This window comes from Phaethon aethereus (genome assembly GCF_964289735.1).
Source record: "Phaethon aethereus genome assembly, chromosome: 26".
Classification (NCBI taxonomy): domain Eukaryota; kingdom Metazoa; phylum Chordata; class Aves; order Phaethontiformes; family Phaethontidae; genus Phaethon; species Phaethon aethereus.
This window is the reverse complement of record NC_138602.1, coordinates 5,925,338-5,930,684: the sequence shown is the minus strand read 5'-3', so window position 1 is coordinate 5,930,684 and position 5,347 is coordinate 5,925,338.

Here is a 5,347-nt window from a genome sequence, read left to right as displayed (position 1 = left end):
TGAGGAAGGCATAACTAAAAGTAACTAAATTGGGAGCTTGCTTTGTGTTTGCCGCCCAAATGCTGCACCCTCATGTCAATTCCCAGGACTGCGTTTAAAGCAGTTGTAATGGAGCGGTTTTGCCTTTCTGGCCTGCCCCCACGGCTGGCAGAGCAGAGGCGGCTGTGGGTGACTGCAGCGGGCGGGATCAGATCAATGGATCAATGTCTGTCCCTGACGGAGGCCAGCAGCAGACATTTCAAAGGAAGATGTGAGAAATACAATAACGGGCAGGGGTGCACGTGCTGGGGGACACGGCTACTCCCCCGTGGGATGCAGCCACCTGAACCCACAGCCACGGCACTGGCGTCACCACCAGTGTCATAAGGATGTTCCTTACCCAGGCAGTCGGCTGCCCAGAGGTGGGCAAGATGGCTGCTGGCTGCGGCGGGGGCGGTGCTGCCATCCTGGCCGGTGGCATGGGGGACCCGTCCTCCACGGGGCACCCCATGGCGCATTCTGGCCGTTCACCGCAGCACAGAGATTTGCGTGGCTGATAGCAGCAGCGGCGGGAAGAGTTGAGAGGTGGTGAGGCAGAGGAGGAAATAGCCTATACGTGAAAGAGAGACTGCAGAGACAGATTGCTTATAAATCACTCCTGGGCCCGCCAAGCTCTTGCCAGGTGTCTGGTAGATTGTGTTATGCTATCTGGAGAAAGTTTAATATAAAAAGCCAATAATCCCTGTGATAAAAGGGGTGATAAGGGACAGGGTGGCCTCGGGTCCCGCAGGAGCTGTCCTGGACGTGGCAGGGAGCCGGGGCTCAGCCTCCCCTGCACCACGACCGCCCCAGCGCCTCTCGCCTCCCTGGGTGATGCCGGTCGGCTGGGCAGGGTGCGGGGCCCTGGCCCAGCTGCGGCAGGTGGGTGGTGAGGGGTGGGCCACACTGTAGGTGCCGCATGGGCAGCCCAGTCCCCAGGCCCTCGGCTGCGAGGTCCGCCTCCACCCAAGCCGGGAGTGCTCGGAGCACGCCGGGCAGCCAGCAGCGCTCCTCCCTGCGGGCAGCGGCCATGGTGCCACAGAGGGGTCTGCGCGGCTGCGTCACGGCGGCTCCTGGGAGAGGGCAGGGAGAGGCGGGGGGCTGCCAGCTCAGCAGCGCGGGAAGCTGGTGCCCAGGTGCCAGCCCCCTGCCAGCCCCCGCTCTGGCCCTCAGGGATGCTGCCGGGGTCCTGCAGGCTCCTGACGTCCCTGCAGGGGCCTGACCTGAGTCACAGGCAGAGTGTGCGTGCGGCCATCACAGCAGTGTGATATCACATCACATACACAGAGAGCGGGGAAGGTGACCTCTGCTCTGGGACGGCAGGGCTGCGTCACAGGGTGTGTGGGAATGGCCCACAGGCAACCCACCCAAGGGATCCTGGCCAAGAGGTGCTCCATGAAAACGCCCACCTCGTCCCAAGAACCTCTTCTCGTGCCCTGAGAGGTGCTACCCCTTCCCACACACGGGCCCTGCAGACTGTCTGCAAGAGTAACCTGCTGATGGCAGGGTGCAAGGAACCACAGAAAGAGAAACCTAAATGTAGTCCTGAGAGGCTGAAGCAAAACAGAGAATTAACCCCTGCGGCTTTAAAGCACTGGAAAACACGTCGTTCCGCATTAAAGTCAGCGGGGAAGCTTCGCACAAGGGGTTTGCTGCTGTGCACAAGCCATCGAGGTCAGGTGTGTGCGGGCAGGGCGGCCGGGGAGCAGAAGCAGGCAGCTCCTCTGCCCAGTCCCGGCTGGAGCCAACATGCAGGGCTGAGCGCGGCAGGAGCTGGCCCCACGGTCTTGCTGCCGGTGAAGACGGACTGGGAGAACGGGGGGGTGACAGGGGAAAAGCACCTGTGAGCACCAGCAGCGTGGCGTGGGGCAGGCTGTGGCTAATAGCCCGCAAGCTGCCAACCACTGTGCCTTATGAAATGCCTCACAGATGTCTGAATATGGGGTGGCAGTGGGGGATAGCACTCTGCAAAGCCAGGCTTTACATCCTGGGACAGGACTGGGATTCGTTAGCAGCTGGTGTATGGATGGCAGCTGAAGTTTAATGAGTTTGGTGGATCTCAGCCCTGTTTCTACTGGATAAAGTCCACAGCACTCAAACCACCGCTGAGAAGCAAAGGAGTCGTCACTGGCTGAAGCACTCCACCTCCATGGACATCCTCTCCACACTGCACTGAGGCATGCAGTGCGCAGGGAAGCTCAAGTTTCTCAGACTCAATCCTGCAAAGCACTTGTGTATGTGGTCAGCTTTAGGTGTTGGGACTTAAGGGTGGTCCTGAGGCAGGGGAGTATTGGGGGAAAAAAAACCTTCCTTGTCTCAGGGCCTGAATTGCTGCTGTGCCTTTTTTATTTCTTCCTCTTAAATTCCAGGTAAAAGAAACAGTGTTCTCAGGGTAAAAGCAGGATCTTAGAGCCTGCATTTCCGTTGCAATGACAGCATGACTTTCACCTTGTGTCCAGAGCTTCAGAGAAGAAAGTGTCTGTACAGCCTCCCTCCTTGAACCAGTGCTGGAGTGGGATATAATATCTGAATAATTTACAAAGGCTCTTCATTAAACAGATTTATTTTTGGCAGCTTTGTTAGACTGCTCCTTTTAGGAACGAATAGGAAGTTGCTCTGGTCTCATTAGGACATCCCTGTACGAACTCTTCGTGCTGGGGCCGGGGACTGGGACAGCCTATTGCTGCATTGTCAATGCTAAATATAAACTCCCAGTTCCCGGGGAACCAGGCTCCAGGGCCAGTGGCCAGGCAACCTGGCAAGTGAGGAGGTCCCTAGACACACATATCATGGGAAGTAGGAGTGATGGCAGGATCTTCTCTCCAGCCTCTGCAGGCAGGAGACCGGCATGGAGGCACAGTCCAGCACAGGCTCTGAGCAGGAGACTGCTCCTGCTCTCCAGCCACACAAGCCCACAGGCTTGGGCAAGCTCAGGACATGGTGAAAGGCAAAGCTCAGTGCGGACATGGTGTGCTACAACCTGAGGGCACACGGCTGGGCGCAGTCGCGAGGCCAGCAGGCATGCCACGAGATCAGCAGGCGTATCAGTGCCTTACAGCCATGCTAAAGGCAGGCACGGCACCTTCCTCCCTAGAAGGCTGATGCCAAGCAGGGTGCCACAGGAGAGGTGGAAGTGGCTCCTCCAGACCCCGTGTCCTCGTTGCCCTGGCCTGGAGACCCCTTTGCCAGCCTCCCACACCAAGACCCCGTGCAGTGTCAGGCCCTTGACTAAGGTGTCAAAATCAACAGCCAAGTCCTTGGCTGCCGTCTGTGGCCCCTCCGAAGGGTGGTCTGGCTTTCCTAGGAGCAGACACGCTCCTTGGAAATGTACCTGCAAGCTCAGCCCAACGCCAACCCAGCCCTGGGTGCAGCGAGAGCCTGGCATGACCCTCCTCCTGGCTGAGGTATTGGGGGAGCGGGGGGGACCCGTCTGCTTCGGCTGCTGCTTTCCAACATTGCCATAGACCAGCCTCGTAGCAGACAATGTTGGTTCTTGGAGAGCTCCTACACACGTGCTCAGAGCTCCCTTCCTGCGCTGGAAAAACCCTCATTTGCTTAGCCAGGTCTGAGGTGGGCTGTGGGAATCCCCTCCTTTTACCAGGGTGTCTTTAAGGCGGACTCCTCCATGCGCTGTTGTGCTGCCATGCCCGGGCTATATTCACCCCTGCTGGCACGTGCAGGCCCACTGCTTGGGCAAGGTTATAATTCCCCCTTCTTCAGATGCAAATATATTGCCTGGCTGGAAACAGGCCCATTAAAGAGTCATTTACTAGGCACAAGCGAGTTTGTGTTCCCCTGGATTGGGATTTGCCAAGATTATACCATAAATTAGCGTGTTTCCTGGAAGAAAGTAAGGAGAGGGAAAAAAATAGGATAAAATGGAACATTTTGTAGCCAACATAAAAGCAAATAAAGGAACATTTCATTTCCCGCTTGGAAGGGAGCAACTGCAAGTTGTTGCAAAGAGAGGGGAAGGCAGCACAGGGCAGTGTGAGCAGGGCTCCCGTGCTTTCACTGTGACCAAGGAAAGACTCGACATGCACGTTCCTGTTGCTCCCCGTTTGCTGGGGAGCCTGCCTGGGGCCAAAGCTGCCAGCGAGCTGGCAGTGCAGCTGCACAGCCGTTTTCCCTGACACGCACCTCGGAGAGGCACCACGAGCCCTTTCCGGAGACTGAGGTCTGAGCTGAGGGGCTGCGTGGCAGAGCCGTGGAGGGTGCGCAGCGCTAAGCCAAGGGAAGCTCCACAGTGGCAGTCCGGGGCCCAGGAAGAGTGCCTCTGTCTCTCCTTCTGGGAAGTTCAATCTATTCTTGTAATTATTATTGTTGTTTAAAGAAGTCCATCAACCACAGGAAGAGCCTGGTCCTGTTTGTATCAAGGACAAATGGTTCATGCCTTTGGCAGTACCATCATTAGGAATACCTGTTGTTTCAGGTTGCTATGTGGCAATTTTGCTGCTTCATCTCAACTGGAAAAAATTTCATTCAAGTTAAAGAAGAGAGTGTAATAACTAGATGATCAATGAAGGGGTAAGCTGGAAAAGGAGGGTGGAGATGCTACCTGTCTTGGCAGGCAGACACATATTCCTGAGTGTCTCACAAAAGTGCATACATAGCTGTCCTAAAAGGCAGCCACCATTTGGTAAAGAAGGCACCTTTGGCCCTGGCTGCCCTCCTCATCTTGCCTGAGAGGACCGATACGGCAAGACATCCACTCTGGAGATCTCATCTCAAAGTTTGTCCTGCTCTGCATCATGACCAACTCCTGCAATATCCTGGACTGGAAGATACTAACAGCCAGCAACCGCTCTGCAGGTACAACACACCAGATCATCCCTCAGCACCTCCAACATGGGAAAAGTCTATAAAATGGGAGAAACAACTTGCCATTTAGAGGCCATCTCTTCTTATGTCCACGTACAACATGTTGCACAGGGCAGTTGACATTGTGGTTCAGGTCTTTAGCTGCTGCAGGAACACACATAATCTGTTCTTCCAAACTAGAAGCAAATGTGAGCCTCCCAATCCACGCATAGGCTCAAAGGGGTTGTTTAACTAAGAAGAGTAACTTCTTAGAACAACGCGGGAGCCCATCTGCAAATGAAGCCGGAGCAGTCTGAATGGTGAAAACCCTGGAGGCAGCATCCATGCAAGAGGATCCCAAGCTCCGGGTGCTCCCCTTGGGATGAGCTGGCACAGCTTCTCAGTGGCCACATGCATGGGCTCACAGTCCTGCAGAGTGCAGGAGAGAGCTCACAGCCCCTGATTTCACATGCGTGATTCAAAGTACGGCATTTGCATGCTGCACATTTCTTCTGCACTTAACATAATC